General features: G+C 39.0%; 1 non-coding gene across 1 annotated transcript; it reads right to left on the reverse strand.

Annotated features, from left to right (window-relative positions):
* Nucleotides 1-15672: 15672 nt before the first annotated feature.
* Nucleotides 15673-15779, reverse strand: LOC145118086 (small nucleolar RNA R71). The gene has a single exon (XR_013713070.1). It is a non-coding gene; the product is annotated as a small nucleolar RNA R71 (small nucleolar RNA).
* Between the last annotated feature and the right edge of the window lie 2410 nt (nucleotides 15780-18189).

Here is an 18189-nt window from a genome sequence, read left to right on the forward strand (position 1 = left end):
CCATTTAATCATTTCAATTATTCAAAGGTATATCAGAGTAAAAATAGTTATCAAGGTACAGTTCCAAAATCATAAAGAGCGGAAACATGGGTGGATGTGATGCGATCAAGCCGCCCTTCTCTCTCGAACCGGAAGTACCTGAAAATATTTTAAACATAACTCGTAAGAACAAAGCTTAATGAGTTCCTCAAAATACCGTATACTATACATATATGCCAGCTCAAGGCTGTGTCGGTTCTATTTCACCCCGAGTCTATTTCACCCCCGAGTCTATTTCAACTCATATGTCAACACTAGGCTGTACCTCGTCTATTTCACCCCACATATATATAGCAAACAGGCACACATGCATACAACACATACAACAGGAGTCACAAAGACTACAAGCACATACAATCCCTAGTGTCCTACAATATAGTAAGCAAACTTACCTCAGTCTGCTTTCAGTCAAACAGATGCTCGGGCTGCTGAATCGGAGAGTCCCCGCACTAACCAATCAAATAAAACCCCAATTAATAATTGGGTCATAAACCATAACTGGGAATCTAGTAAAAGACCATTTTACCCTTCCCAAATCTGACTTAACAACTCATGGACCAACTCCCAAAAGACCTGAGGCCCAAAAGGCCCATAAAGAGAGTTTCACGAGTGCGTCGCACGTAAAGGACTCGTACGCCCCGCGTACTACACGCTGATGCCGAACGTACAAACTGCCACATCATGGTATCGAGGTAAACATGCATTACGTTGAGCGTACGCATATGTACACCCAACGTACCCCCTTGGTGACCATTTTCTCATTTTAGGACTTAATTATTAAGATCAAAAAGTCCAAACTCAGATCTAATCTCAAAACATCGACTTAAGTCATAAAGTTTCCACCTTTATGGCTTTCCATGGTTAGAAAAGGTCCAAAAGCTAAAAATCTAACTTATTTATCCATTAAGACATCTTAACTCTTACATGGAAGGGATAGGAGGTCCAAGATCACATTTTTAGGGTTCCTAATAACTCCATAATGGATAAAGATTCCAACATTATCCATTAGAATGGTCCAAAAAATGAAGATCTAGTCTTTAAGACTCCAAGGGACCAAAAGTGCATCTTTTTCAACTTAATCCATTAAGTCCAAGTCTCCAACCTTCATATCTGAATTAATATGATGTTTAGATGGATAAAGTTTCCAACTTTATCCATAAAAAGGTCACAAACTTTCAGGATCTAAACTTTATGCACTAAAGTGACCAAAAGCTCATAACACCCAAAACTAGATAGATCTAACGAATGCATCATCAAGATTCAAGCTTTATACCTCTAGAAGAAAGACCAAGGTAAACAAAGTTTGTATCTACAAGCTCCAATGCAACCAACACTTCTAATGAGCTCCTTCTTCTCCAAGATGCACCAAGAGCACTCCAACGCACTTAAAAACACCTTATTTTTTTCTCACAAGGCTCAAACTAGGGTTAGGGTTTCAAGGGAGGGTGTTGGAGAGGGTGGAGGCTAAGAATGGAATGCCTTTGGGGAAGTTAAGGAGCTTAAATAGGGCTCAAATGTCACACCCCCAAACCTGAACAACGGAAACGTTCGGGGGCGGAGGACGTCATGTGCAGTATCATAACAATTAAATAGTAAAGAAAGTAAACACAACCATCATATACATAGTAAAAAAGTTACATCATTTGTCAGCATTACATGTTCCCAAAAAGTCTATTACAATATGATGTCAAAAGTTTTGTTTAACGTCTTAGCGTCAAATCTTCAAATGTTGTTGCTAACCTGTTTTTACTGATTTCCTGAGAATACAAGTTATTTAAGAAAAAGTGTCAACATTTAAGTTGGTGAGTTCATAAGCATTTGTATGAATAAATATATGCCATTCAATGAGATGAATTTACGTTTGTTTCTAGAAAATCTGATATTTTCTATAAAAAGAGTTGTAATTCGTTTGTTTGTAAAATCAGAGTGTTTAATCCGGAAAATCCTATATTTTCCATAAAGCTGACTTGTAAACTGTTTATCTGTAAAGAAATCATATCTATCCCGAAAAATCCTATATTTTCCGTAAAGCTGATTGGTAAACTGTTTGTTTGTAAAGTAATCGTATCTATCCCGAAAAATCCTATATTTTCCGTAAAGCTGATTTGTAAACTGAACTGTAGTCTTATATTGCTCCAGACCAAAGGTATAAGTATAAATACCATACTTAATTTAACAACATGTAGTTTTATTCGTGAATAAAACCGTTTGAAGAGCTGGGTATTTACGTAAAATAAGCGTACTATCGATTTTACGTAAAAATAACGTATTGTCGTTTATCATGTGAGTTTTTATAACCGTGCTATTATTGAATTGCCTGTCTCGACGTTCTTCAGGTGTCGAAATGATATGACGTTTGTCACCCATAACCTGTCAGTCGTGCTGTAGCTAATAGTCAGGGTGCGGGATCATCAGTCCCGTATAGATCTATACACAAGTATCACGCTCTCCGGGAGGAGACTCTGGTTATAAAACAGGACTTCCATGGATACCTTTGGTAGGTACGATGAAGACGATGACTCACAAATTTCCAACGAAATACATGTTTTTGTAATGAAAATGTTCGTATATGTAATTGTTACCCTTTTCGTAACGTTTATAATATATAAAAATAATCATAAGTTTTATATAATCGTTTCTTTGCCCTGAAAAGGTAAAATAGAATGAATGTTTCCAAACTATATCTATTATAGTTTACAATGTATGTTTCATTTGAATTGATAACTGTTGAGTCATAAGATGTACTGTATGCAAATGTTTTCATGTAATAGTTATATAAATTATAAGAAAACAATAACAATAGTTTGTAGTTTAATACGAGTTTCCGTATGATTACTTGTATTCCCCTCCCCCTTAAAACATAGGAAAATACATGAAAATGTAGGGGTATGAACTCACCTTAAGTATGATTGCGGCTAGAATCTAGCTAGGGAAATTGACAGCAGTTAGCGACTGACGGCTCGTGAAAAAGGCTTGAAATCAGCAAAACGAGAGAGATTAGTGTATTTGTGCAACCAAAACAAAGAGGGAAATCTCTCTATTTATAGTCCGAGATTTTGACACTCACGTTGTGAGCCATACAAGCTCACGTCGTGAGCTTGGTCCTGATCAGCTCATAGCCTCACCATCTGCGTCCCTAGCTTCGGAAGGTGTCCCGTTGACTCATCACGTCGTGAGGAAGTACTGTTCACGTCGTGAATTTTTGATGAATCACCCGTAGACTTGCTATATGGATACTAGGCTTGAAAGGTGTCGATTGGCTACCTCACGTCGTGAGCCATAAATGCTCACGTCGCGAGCTTGATCAGACTAGGCTTTTGGACACTTATCACGCTCTCAGACAGCAGAAACTTTGGTAGGTCATAACTTTTTCATACGAGCTCCGTTTTTGACGTTATTTATATCCACGCGACGGTGGAGACGAAATCTACAATTTTCGTTTAGGTTACCAAGGCTAAAAATAATCTATCGAAAACTCACTTTTTACGATCCCTAGTATCGTGTCGGTTTTGTCGTGAATTTCTACAGTTTATAACTTCATAATTTATTGTACCTTATGAATAAGTGTAATGTACATAATAACTTTATATAAACATGCCATTAGGAATACAAAGTTCATTATTGTATTAATGTTACATTGTGAAACTACTGGTACATGGTTGAAGTTCAAACCTAGTTTGTTTTAGAGTTCCGAGTTGTCACATCATCCCCCCGTTAAAGGGAATTTCGTCCCGAAATTGAACTTTAAATGGATCTTCAAGTGTTGGGGAAAAGATGTGGGTATTTATGTTTCATTTGATCTTCTTGCTCTCAAGTGAATTCAGGTCCTCGTTTGGCATTCCAGCGGACCTTTACTATCGGTATGCGACTCTGTTTCGTTCGTTTGACTTCCCTATCCATGATTTCTACTGGTTCTTCCAAAAAGTTAAGATAATCGTTTATCTATATTTCATCGAGTGGAATAACCAGAGTTTCATCTGATAAACATTTCTTGAGATTGGACACGTGGAAGGTAGGGTGTATATTACTAAGTTCTCGCGGTAGTTGGAGTTTATAGGCTACTAGACCAATCCTTGCGAGGATTTCAAATGGTCCGATGTACCTTGGATTTAGCTTCCCACGCTTTCCAAAGCATATCATGCTCTTCCAGGGTGAGACCTTCAACAGAACGCAGTCACCAACCTGAAATTCCAAGGGTTTTCGTCTCTTGTCTGCATAGCTCTTATGTCGATCTCGCGAAGCTTTCAGTCGTTCACGAATTTGAACAATCTTCTCGGTCGTTTCCCTGATGATTTTTGGATCAGTGAGAGTGCTATCAGGAACTTTTCCATTAGCTAACTGTGTATCACCCACTTCCTCCCAACACAGAGGTGATCTGCACTTGCGACCATAGAGGGCTTCAAATGGAGTAGCCTTGATGTTAATATGATAATTGTTGTTATATGAGAACTCGACAAGTGGTAAATGGGTATCCCATGCTTTACTAAAGTCGATCACACAAGCTCTCAACATGTCTTCTAGTGTCTGGATAGTTCTCTCACTCTGCCCGTCTGTTTGTGGGTGGTAGGCTGTACTCATGTCCAACCTAGTTCCCAAGGATTTTTGAAGTGACTGCCAGAACCGAGAGTTAAATCGACTATCTCCATCAGAGATAATAGATATTGGTACTCCATGCAATAGTACTATTTCCCTGATGTATGTTCTGGTCAGTTTTTCCATCTTGTCTGTTTCTTTGATTGGTAGGAAGTGTGCGGACTTGGTTAATCGGTCGATGATTACCCAGATTGTGTCGAGTCCACCTGTCGTCTTGGGTAACTTTGTTATGAAGTCCATTATAATCCGCTCCCACTTCCACTCAGGTATTTCTGGTTGTTGAAGTAAACCTGAGGGCTTTTGGTATTCTACCTTCACTTTGGCGCAAGTCAGACACTTGCCTACGTAGGTAGTAATTTCTACTTTCATGTTCGACCACCAATACAATTTAAGGTCCAAATACATCTTGTCTGAACTTGGATGAACAAAGTATCGAGTCTTATGTGCTTCGTTCATGAAAACTTCTCTGAATCCACCAAATTTCGGTGTCCAGATCCAATTCATGAGATAACGAACTCCGTCACCCTTGATTTCTAAGTTTTTATCCATTCCTCTTAGGGTTTCACCGATCATGTTTTCGGGTTTCAGGGCCTCCAATTGAGCTTCTTTGATTTGTTTTGATAGATGAGAATGGATAGTCATGGTTAGTGCTTTTACTCTGCGACCTGAGTACTCTTTACGACTAAGGGCATCTGCTACTACATTAGCTTTGTCGGGATGATAATGAATTTCGCATTCGTGATCATGAGTAGTTCTACCCATCGTCGTTATCTCATATTCAGCTCCTTATGATTGAATATGTGTTGAATACTTTTTTGGTCTGTAAAGATAGTGCACTTAGTACCATAGAGGTAGTGTCTCCAGATCTTTAGAGAAAACACTACTGCTCCCAGTTCAAGGTCATGAGTAGAATAGTTGACCTCATGAGTTTTTAGTTGTCGTGAGGCATAGACGATAACTTTTGCTCGCTGCATAAGTACACATCCCAGACCTTGATTGGATGCATCGCAGTATACAACGAAGTCTTTTGTCCCTTCTAGAAGAGACAGAATAGGCGCGCTGCACAGAGCCTTCTTTAGAGTCTGGAATGCAGTGTCTTGTTTTTCTCCCCAGTTGAAAGTTACACCCTTCTGAGTGAGGGTAGTAAGTGGTTTAGCGATCCTTGAAAAGTTCTGTATGAATTTGCGGTAATAGCCAGCAAGGCCTAAGAATTGGTGGATTTCTGTTGGCGTTTTTGGTGCTGACCAGTTCTTAATTGCTTTAATTTTGGAGAGGTCCATGTGTATTCCTTCTTCGCTGACCACATGACCTAAGAAATCTACTTTCCGGATCCAAAACTCGCACTTTGAGAACTTCACATAAAGCTTTTATGCTCGCAATGTTTCCAAGACTTGTCAAAGGTGTTGTCTATGCTCCTCCTTGCCTCGCGAGTAGATGAGTATATCGTCTATGAACACAATCACGAATTTGTCTAGGAAAGTACGGCATACCCTGTTCATTAAGTCCATGAACATTACGGGTGCATTGGTTAGTACGAAGGGCATCACTACAAATTCATAGTGACCATAACGCGTTTGGAATGCCATTTTGGGAACGTCGCTTTCCTGGACTCATAATTGGTGATATCCGGATCTCAGGTCGATCTTTGAAAAGTAGTTTGCTCCTTGGAGTTGATCGAACAAGTCGTCTATTCGCGGTAGTGGGTATCGGTTCTTAATGGTGAGTTTGTTTAGTTCACGATAGTCGATGCACATCTGGAACGATCCATCCTTCTTCTTTACGAACAGGACCGGTGCTCCCCAAGGTGAGAAGCTCAGTCGAATGAATCCCTTACTGAGTAGTTCGTTTAGTTGGCTGGATAATTCCTGCATCTCAGCTGGGGCTAGACAATACGGTGATTTGGCTACTGGGGTAGCTCCAGGAATAAGATCGATTCTAAATTCGACCTGTCGCGTAGGAGGTACTCCTGGAAGATCCTCAGGAAATACGTCAGGAAAATTACAGACTTTAGGAATGCTCTTGAGGTCTTTCACTTCTTGATTTTCATTCACGACATGTGCCAAGAATACTTGGTGTTCTTTGCGAAGGTATTTCCGAGCCTTGACGCAAGAAATGATGCGAAGGTTTGTACTGGGCTTATCGCCGTAAATGACGAGGGTTTCGCCATTTGGCAGATTAAGGCGAACGACCTTCTCGTAGCATAGAATATCAGCATGATGGGGACATAGCCAATCCATGCCGATGATGGCATCAGAACTTTTTATTGAGACTGGCATGAGGTTGATTTGAAAAGAACGATTGTTTAGTGAGAGGGTACAGTCTACATATATGTCGTTAGTGTTTTCCATCTTTCCATTTTTCATTTCGATGGTGAATGTTTTGTTTAATGATTTTGGTGTTTGATTGAGTAAACGTTTAAACTGGTGGCTCATAAAACTCCTCTCCGCTCCACTATCAAACAATATGCATGCATAAGAGTCATTGAGGAGAAACGTACTCGTGACTACGGTTGGGTCTGCTATTGCCTCCTCCTGTCCCATTTTCAGTACTCTTCCTACTCCCCCTGCATTCCTTGTTTTCGGGCAATCCCTCTTAATGTGCCCTGTTTCTCCGCATTTGTAGCAAGTGCGACTCGCTCCTGTATTCGCGGTTGTGGCAGCTTGTTGTGTTGGTTCTTTGTAGAAACGGATTGTGTGTCCTTTCTTGTTGCACTTCGTGCAATACATTTCCCGACACACATCGACATGGTGGTAGTTACACTTATTGCATTTCGGTAGATTCCCAGCATATTGTTTAACGGGTGTTGGGGCTGCTGGGACAGTGACGGCGTGAGCTGCCACTACTTGTTGCCTTTTGGGATTTTCCTCTGTTGTCTTGCTCTTTCTCTTGTTCCAAGGTCTCTTTCGGTTGTCACTTTCCTTTGGCTGTTCAGGAGCGGCTGTTATCGTTCCCTGGCGAACTCAATGATCAATGAGTTGTTGCGCCAAACGTTTTGCGTTGTCGAAGGTAGCAGGCTTGGAAGCTATTACATACCCTTGGATCTGGGGTGACAATCCCCATAGGAATCTTTCCACCTTTTTCGTTTCCGGGGTAACCATCCTGGGACATAATACAGAGAGATCACAGAATCTGGCCGTGTAGGCGGCGAGGTCAGATCCAGTCATTTTAAGGGTCCACAACTCATGCTCTAATTTTTCCACTTCGCCCCTTAGGAAATATTCTTCTAGCATTAAGATCTTTAGGTCTTCCCAGTTCATGGAATTTGCCACTAGGAGGGTTAATGCTTTGACATGGCTCTTCCACCAGGTAAGAGCTCTGTCCAAGAAGGTGCATGCTGCAAATTTAACTTTACTTGTTTCTGGACACGCACATATTTCGAAGACTAATTCGGTCTTTTCGAACCATTGCATTAGTGCAATAACACCTCCACTTCCGTTGAAGGTTTAGGCATTCCGTTGATGAAATATTTGTATGAACATTCTCTGGGGTATCCGTGGCTTTCCCCATGGTTTGAGTGGTTAGTGCCAATTCCCCCTCCACTGGTGCTGCTTAAATTTATCTGCGTTATGGCGGATGCTACGGCAGCAGATACCGTAGCTTGGAACATAGCGGAGTCATATTGTGGAGGTAGTGGCGGTGGTGGAGTATTGTTGAAACGTCTGGGATTCCTTCTTGGTGGCATCTTTCTGTCATAGAGTTAAAAGTGCAAAGACGGTAAGTCTTCAATAATAATTGTAAGTCGGGTGCTAATGAATTAATTTTATTAGTTTCTACTTGTATTATGTTCCGACCATAATATGTTTTGTATTCAATTCATAATAGAAATTTATGTAATAATAAATTTATGAATTTCAATAGCAATACTCTCAATAAAGTAAAATGCTTGTCAATTTCTTTGATATATTGATACATAACGTTTGGAAAATTCGACCTTGACCCCGGTCTATAATACATCAAAGTTTAATGGAAAATCTTGACAGCATTACGATTCCCTGAATAGTGTAAAACACCTAGACACAGGGTTGAGTTTATATGTAGATAAAAGTAGTACTTAACGTATATCCGATGTCCTAGTCTATATCAAAATCTTGAGTAGTGTAACACTACTTGCGGCGGGCACTGCCTCGAGTACTGGACCCTGCTCCTTGATGCTCTGTTCCCATCAAACGTCTCTCTAGAGTAGCTTGATGTTCTCGAAGTGCTCTTATTATGGCATGGGCGGCAGTCATCTCTTCTTGCAGAGCCTCGATATGGTTTTTGGTATTATCATGGTCTTCGTCCAGGCGACGAAGGTTAACAGCGTTGACTTGAGCGGTAGCATTAACTTCTAAGATTTGGTTGATTGATATTCGTGCTTGATCAGTCTGGCGAGAGATGCGGTGTATTATGACAGGGAGGGCCCTGTCTGGTGATCCTCCTTCAGAGAGGTTATAGAAGCCTCTTTCCATTTCGTAACGAGGACGTTGGCCTTGTTCTTGGCTCCACCTTTGTAAGTCTACGGCCCATCTTGACGTCGGGCCATGGAAATTATGTCTGGTTGCAGGGTATTGGACTGTCTACGGTGGATTGTAGACCTCTGGGTCCGAGTCGGTACCATCTGAATCCTCTTCTTCTTCGTCTTCCATTGGCTCTTCTTCAGAATCTTGCTATGGATCTTCCATGATCCAACCTTCGTTTCCTTGATTAGGAAAGTAGGGCTCTCCATGTGGGTGGAATCCTGCCATTGAGTCTGTTCGAGAATAGGGGTATGAGGAATATATGAAAAACTTAAGTGTATGAAAATAAATATTGAAGCTTAAATATAGTATTCACGATTATGATGGTATCATAAAATACTCCTATAGTATTTTAAATTTTATGTTTGGTTCTCGAGTTTATGGGGTTGGTAAGTTTTTAGATTTGTTGCCCACTACGACTATTACTAAGCGTATGCTAGTCACCTCTCGAATAAATATAGTTGATCAGACTATATTCATTCCAGACCTGATTACATACTCTCAGACGTACTCGTAGTGCTCAACGCATCTTTAATACTTTTATTTTGTTTTTATTACGACACTGTACTAGTATGTATGCATGTATATTTTTTATAAAAATATTATTATATTTTAAAAAGTATAACTCTTGGTCAGAGTATTTTAGTCCCATTGTATTTATAGTTGTATATAATATGTTTTGATACACTTAGTTCACTATAAACAATGCTCTGATACCAATCTGTCACACCCCCAAACCTGAACGGCGGAAACGTTCGGGGGTGGAGGACGTCATGTGCAGTATCATAACAATTGAATAGTAAAGAAAGTAAACACAACCATTATATACATAGTAAAAAAGTTACATCATTTGTAAGCATTACATGTTCCCAAAAGTCTATTACAATATGATGTAAGTTTTGTCTAACGTCTTAGCGTCAAATCTTCAAATTCTGTTGCTAACCTGTTTTTACTGATTACCTAAGAATACAAGTTATTTAAGAAAAAGTGTCAACATTTAAGTTAGTGAGTTCATAAGCATTTGTACGAATAAATATATGTCATTCAATGAGATGAATTTACGTTTGTTTCTAGAAAATTCGATATTTTCTATAAAATGAGTTGTAATTCGTTTGTTTATAAAATGAGATTGTTTAATCCTGAAAATCCTATATTTTCCATAAAGCTGATTTGTAAACTGTTTATCTGTAAAGAAATCATATCTATCCCAAAAAATCCTATATTTTCCGTAAAGATGATTGGTAAACTGTTTGATTGTAAAGTAATCGTATCTATCCCGAAAAATCCTATATTTTCCGTAAAGCTGATTTGTAAACTGAACTGTAGACTTATATTGTTCCAGACCAAAGGTATAAGTATAAATGCCATACTTAATTTGACAACATGTAGTTTTATTCGTGAATAAAACTGTTTGAAGAGCTGGGTATTTACGTACAATAAGCGTACTATCGATTTTACGTAAAAATAATGTATTGTCGTTGATCATGTGAGTTTTTATAACCGTGATATTAATGAATTACCTGCCTCGACGTTCTTCAGGTGTCGAAATTATATGACGTTTGTCACCCATAACCTGCCGGTCATGCTGTAGATAACAGCCAGGGTGTGGGATCATCAGTCCCGTATAGATCTATACACAAGTATCACGCTCTCCGGGAGGAGATTCTGGTTATAAAACAGGGCTTCCATGGATACCTTTGGTAGGTACGATGAAGACGATGACTCACAAATTTCCAACGAAATACATGTTTTTGTAATGAAACTGTTCGTATATGTAATTGTTACCCTTTTCGTAATGTTTATAATATATAAAAATAATCATAATTTTTATATAATCGTTTCTTTGCCCTAAAAGGGTAAAATAGAATGAATGTTTCCAAACTATACCTATTATAGTTTACAATGTATATTTCATTTGAACTGATAACTGTTGAGTCATAAGATGTACTGTATGCAAATGTTTTCATGTAATAGTTATATAAATTGTAAGAAAAGAATAACAATAATTTGTAGTTTAATACGAGTTTCCGTATGTTTACTTGTATTCCCCCCTAAAACGTAGGAAAATACATGAAAATGTAGGGGTATGAACTCACCTTAAGTATGACTGCGGGTAGAATCTAACTAGGAAAATTGACAGTAGTTAGCGACTGACAGCTTGGGAAAAAGGCTTGAAATCAGCAAAACGAGAGAGTAGTGTATTTATGTAACGAAAACAAAGAGGGCAAGCTCTCTATTTATAGTCCGAGATTTTGACACTCTCTTCGTGAGCCATACAAGCTCACGTCGTGAGCATGGTCCTGATCAGCTCGGAGCCTCGCCATCTGCGTCCCTAGCTTCGGAAGGTGTCCCGTTGACTCATCACGTCGTGAGGAAGTACTGTTCACATCGTGAGTTTTTGATGAATCATCCGTAGACTTGCCGTATGGATACTAGGCTTGAAAGGTGTCGATTGGCTACCTCACGTTGTGAGCCATAAATGCTCACGTCGTGAGCTTGATCAGACTAGGGTTTCAGACACTTATCAAGCTCTCAGACAGCAGAAACTTCGGTAGGTCATAACTTTTGCATACGAGTTCCGTTTTTGACGTTCTTTATATCCACGCGACGGAGGAGACGAAATCTACAATTTTCGTTTAGGTTACCAAGGCTAAAAAGTAATCTATCGAAAACTCACTTTTTACGATCCCTAGTATCGTGTCGGTTTTGTCGTGAATTTATACAGGTTATAACTTCATAATTTATTTTACCTTATGAATAAGTGTAATGTACATAATAACTTTATATAAACATGCCCTTAGGCATACAAAGTTCATTATTGTATTAATGTTACATTATGAAATTACTGGTACATGGTTGAAGTTCAAACCAAGTTTTTTCTAGAGTTCCGAGCTGTTACATCAAACCAGGAAAATAGGGTTTGGGAATGGATCGTGTACATTCTGTGTACTCCTGGTACGCCCAGTGTACTCATAGATACCCTAGTACGCCCAACGTACTTCCCCGTACGCCCAACGTATGCGGCTTAACCCAAAACCGTCCTAACTTCAAACGGTCATAACTTCTTCATTTCAACTCCGATTTCGACGATCTTTATATCAACGAAAAGGTAACGAGAAGCTCTAAAATCCTATCAACTCTCCTTTTCCTTAAAACCTTTCTAACTTAAATCCTAAATTCATAAAAGAAGTCTGAAACATTACTTTTCCCGTTTTACCCTTTGACTCCAAAACGCAATCAAGGGCTTGGATCGTACAACCAATATTATCATTATCCATTAGTGTCTAAAACTTATTCCATTGAAGCCCAAGGCCTTTACTTGATCAATTTATTGCCTATAATCCCAAAATAAGAAAATTCTTGAAACTGGATGTTACAACTCTCCCTCACTTAAATTAGTTTTCGTCCTTGAAATCATTTGTTACTACTTCCTCTCCCATGCTAGTTGATCCTAACCGAACTTCCTGAATTCTGATTAAGACTGAAGATTCATCCCATACCAACGACCGCTTCCCAACCCTACCATCCAAACCCCACCTTAGCAGTAATCACTTATTCCTCCAAAAGAATGAACCTTAACACTCTGTCCTCAACCAAAGAAAGAAACCCAATTGCTCTACCTGAGAACTAAAACAACTACCTTAATCTTCACAACTAGAAGACCTCATATCACAGCTATAACCACTAGAAGTAGGAAACTTCCGGAAAACATGAACCCATCAATTTAAACTCCAAAAATTATTCCCTATAACTATTGATCATTCATTCGTCGTGCCCCCTAGTCTTTGACTAGGAATACCACTCTACCATGCAGAAGGAATACTCAAAATATATAGATAGTGAATTTCACCAAATCCCCAATTCAGAGGTTGCGCCTAACAACCTTAAATATGCAATTGACTTCCAGACAAGTCATCACCAACCTGCTGATCCCAAGAGCATAAGGATAGTCAATCCAAAATTCCCACGTTGCAAACAAATCCCATATCAGATCAGGTGTACCCTACCTAACAAATCACTCGATACATTCACAATAAAATTTCTTGACTCAAGATTCCATAACTGATACCCAACATTGGTAACTGAACTCCTGATAGACAACCTGCAAGCAAACGATGGTAGAGAGTGGTGGGGAAAGGAAATCTTAGGAAATGTCTTAGCATGTAGGGCACTCTATAGTTGATATGTGCATATTTAGCTATATATTTAGTATAGATTTTTATTATTTATTGGCTAATTATTTGAAATTCATGGACATAAGGTGCTTAATTGTGGTTAAATTGTATTTTCAGTCCAAAAGATATGCTTGGAACCAAAAGGAAGCAGGAGATGCATTCGGAAGCTCGGAAATTGAAGAAAGAAGAAAAAGTGCTAAATCCTGAAGCTACTCGGCGATTAGGGACGTCTACTCGACGAGTCAGCATGAATGTTCGCGAAGCAACACATAGAGTCCTTGCCGTACACAGATTTTTCAAGGGGACTCGACGAGTCGATTGTCTACTCGACGAGTAGCCCCTGTTTTGAGTTATCTATAAATAGAGGCAATAAATCCGAATGGAGGACCTCTCTGGCTTTTGGGAAGCTTACTTGGCGATTAAGGAGATTGCTGGAGATCTGAAGAACGTGAGAAGAACCCTAATTCTTAATTCTAAGAAGAATAAGGCAACTTAGGTTTAATTTTCCACTTTACCCTTGAATAGAACTATATCTAGCTTGTTTGAATTCGTTTTTGAGTTTGTTTTTACTGCAATTATGAACTAAAACTTTTATCTTCTGTTTAGGGTAGATGATTTTGTGAATATGGTTTGATTTTATGGTTAGGATTAATTCTTAATTGGTGATATTGTTTTGTTAAGCTTGTTAAAGAACCTCATATATTAATAACAACTATCTTCTGTTAATAAATCGGTAATTAAGTTGTATGAACATCTCTTAGTTATTAATTTCATATGATTTATGTGACCACGTAGTTATATGTCTAGGAATAACGAATGTGAAACTAGAATTAATTAGAAGATAGGTAAGTTAATACGTGAGCTTGTGTGATACACCATCAACAAGAGGTCAATTGAATCACCAATTTAATTAACCATTACAAGTCTTACTTAACTCGAATTAATTAACTAGGGAACTTATTAATTTAGACAACTGGCCACTGCTTGAATTAATCTGTTTTCTAAGGATTAGTAATAACGAACGTGAACCTAATCATCTTAATCGGTAGCCAATGAAAAGTTAATCCGATACATTCACCATAAAATCAACCATAGGATCAAATGATTCGAACCTAGACAGAAGTCCCTTTTACCATTGAATTTAGTTTCAATTTAATTGTTAGCTGCGTAGTTAAGTGCTAGTTAAGTTTTAGTTAAGTTTCTAGTCTTGTAAAACTAGAGAAACCCCTTCCATTTTATTAATTGCTTTAGATAATATTAGTAATTAGTTTAATTTCCGTTCCCTGAGTTCGATACCCTACTTATTTAACTATACCACAATTGATAGGTCCACTGCCTTTGTGTCTCTAATTTATAATTGAAAAGTAGGATTAAAACTAGTTGGTTTTACACACATCAAGTTTTTGGCCCCGTTGCCGGGGAACGGTTCAAAAAATTAATTTTAATTTCTAGTATTATCGATCCTTTGTGTGAGATTAATCTTGCACAAAGTTACTGCTTTACTAATCTAGGTATTAGGTTTAGTTTTAATTTTATTTGATTTGTTCGAATTTTTGTTAGATTTTTTTTCAGTTTTAGCATTGAACTCGCCGAGTGCAATCGAAGCTACTCGACGAGCCCATCGCTGAAACTCAGTTTCGTTTTTATTTTATTTTTGTTCTTTTTACGCATGTTTTTGTTTTGTTTACAGTTCGTTTATGACCAGGGGAGGAGGTACACCTTTGATCCCACCGCTTGAAGACCCGGAAGCAACCTTGAGGAAAAACAAACGCAAGAACGTAGGAGAAACCGCAACATCGACAAATTCCCCATTGAAGAATCTAAAAGCTGTTTTTAGTAAGAAAAAGAGCAAGAAAGTAGGAGAATCCAGTATGTTTTCAGAGGCAGAAGAGGACCCAAACAAGGACGATATTGTTTATGAATCCGAAAAAGAAGAAAGCGAATCCGAAGGAGGAATCGACATAGAAGGCGAACTAGCAAACACCATGGCGAACATCGATGAAGTTCCCATGGGTGAATGGAAGAAAAGGATGCGTGACGACACCGGCCTGGGACTTGTGCAACCCGCAATTCCCGTAACTGCCACCTTTGAACTTAAGGTCCACATACTTGCTCAACTTAAGGAGATCCCATTCTACGGGAAAGATCACGAGGACGCATACAAGCATCTTGACGAAGTCAATGACATAGCCGACTACTTCAATGTCCCAAATGTGGCTCGCGACACTGTTTTACTACGTATGCTACCAGTCACATTTAAGGGGGCCGCGAAAGATTGGCTCAAATCACTCCCTTCTGGATCCATTACCACATGGGCCAAGATGAAAGAAGAATTCATTGATCAATTCTGCCCTCCCTCAAAGATAGCCAAAATGAAGAAAGCCATAGCTAATTTTGAGCAACAAGCTGGAGAGTCACTATATGAGGCGTGGGAAAGGTACAAAGGCTTACTGAGGAACTACCCACATCACGATCTAAACAGCCAACAAGAAGTCTCTATTTTCTATGATGGAGTGAATGTGACAACTAGGCAACTCCTTGATTCGCAAGGACCACTCACAAAGAAACCACCTCCAGTAATAAAGGCTCTAATTGAAGAATTCTCTAAGCACTCTAGAGAATATCACAACCCAAGAAATGACTTGACTCGAGGGGCGGTGAACTCAGTTAGTGATAGCATGGCAGCAATGATGGCTAAACTAGAGGGTTTGGATCGAAGAATGACTAAGATGGACCAATCCATCCATGCTATAAGGGTTGGTTGTGAGAATTGTAGAGGGCCTCATCTTACTAGAGACTGTGATTTGGACGAGAACGGGAATCGGAAAGCACAAGTGTGCTACTCAAGTGGTGATAGGTACGATGAAAAATTGGTGAAAACCCAAGAAGGAATGGCTCCCGTATGATGAGTACAAAAAGGCAAAGGAAGAGAAGTATAAGAAAAAAGAAAGAGGTTTTTATCAAAAAGAGGAACCGGTACTAGAGAAGAAGACTGATTTGGAAGATATGTTCACAAGATTTGTAGCCGCGTCTGAGAAGAGGCATAATGATACAGATGCTGAAATGAAAGAGCAACGAAATATGCTTAGAGAACATCAATCCATCGTGAAGGATCAACAAAATATGCTTAGAAATCAACAAGCATCTATTCATAACATTGAAAAACAACTAGGACAGCTTGCACAACAAATAAACCAAAGAGCACCCGGTGAACTTCCTAGCAATACCGAGCAAAATCCAAGAATGGCACATGTGAATGCAATAACAATAGATTCTGAGCCAATTTACACTCCTCTGACCTCTATCCAGAAGAATCCCGACAAGGTGCGACCAAAAGAAGAAATTAGCTGGAATTTGAGTCAACCCGACTCGAATCGCCGAGTCGTCAACATGGACTCGACGAGTCGAAGACCTGATAACGAAAAAAGCTCTCCCCTGAAACCTTACAGACCCTCTTTGCCATTTCTGAGCCGAGCCATACCTGATGAGCAGATTCGAGAATATAGGAGGTTTATGGAGCACATAAAGGCACTCCAAGTAAATATTCTGTTTGTTGAAACGATATTACAAACACCGAAATATGGTAGTTTACTCAAAAACCTCTTTACCACTAGAAGAAATATAGAAGAAGTTGCTGAAATAGTGCTGAGTGAACTGCCAGAAAAGAGGGGCGATCCGGGAAGCATCACCGTACCTTGTCAATTTGGGAACATAATGACCACACGAGCATTGACGGATTCAGGTGCGAGTATTAATATTATGCCATATTCCTTCTTCCAAAAGTTAAACCTTCCGGTCCCAAGGCCTATTCAAATGAAAATTCATCTAGCTGACAAAACGATAATATATCCAATGGGAGTGTGTGAGGATCTCCTTATCAAAGTTGATAAATTAGTATTTCCGGTTGACTTCATAATTTTAGACATGAAGGAGGATTTTAAGGTACCAATCATCCTTGGGCGGCCGTTTTTGAATACCGCTTGTGCTTTGGTAGATATACGTGAATCTACACTAACATTAAGAGTGGGAGATGATTCGGTAATTTTTGAAGCTGAGAAAAAGGAGAAGCACATAGGATCAAGAGAAGAAAAGATTTCATCAATAGATTTGGATGATAAATTGTTGGAGAAAGAGCTTGCATACTTGCAAGAAAGCAATCCAAGTCAATTTTTGTTATCTTTGGAAGATAATTCTAATGCCAAAGGAGATCTAGAAGAGATAGAGAGACTAATCAAGGAAGCTGATTATCAAGAAATCATAAAAAGTGTTCAAGGCTCAATGACTCGCCGAGTCGTACCCGCTGACTCGACGAGTACACTCGAGAATTCCCGATTGGATGAAAATTTTGGCCGGCAACTCATTAGTACCCTTCCTGAACCAGAGGTGCACCTTTTACCTGATTACCTGGAGAATCTTCTTGATGAAAACAAAGGTGTTTAGGAATTCATCAACTTAGAAAATGCACATTTAGCTTGTCTTGAAGCAATTATAAAAAAGGATGAGGTTGTCCAGGAAGAGGATAAAGAAAGTTTGGAAGAAAAAAAGATACTAAAGCTTGGAATAGTGATAACCATAACTCTCCTATTGGATCATATATGCTACAAAAAGCAATGTCAACCAAAAGCAAAAGAACCAAGCCTCGTGCCCTAGTATCTACTACGTTTCAAGTGTTCACTTTCACAACACCAGATTCTTTAATGCCCAAAAAGGCAATCAAGGAAGATAAGAAGGGAAGGAAAACGATGGGGCGTAAAAAGGAAGGAGTGGAAGGAAAAGGGAAAAAGCGTAAAGCTGAGGAATTCGCTGCAAGAACGAGAATGGAAGAATTGAAGAGGGCATACAAGAGAAAAATCCAATTGTACAAGACAAAATATAAAGTACAAAAG

This window comes from Lactuca virosa, chromosome 5 (assembly GCF_052849685.1).
Source record: "Lactuca virosa cultivar CGN04683 chromosome 5, Lactuca_virosa_CGN04683_v6, whole genome shotgun sequence".
NCBI classification, from domain to species: Eukaryota; Viridiplantae; Streptophyta; class Magnoliopsida; order Asterales; family Asteraceae; genus Lactuca; species Lactuca virosa.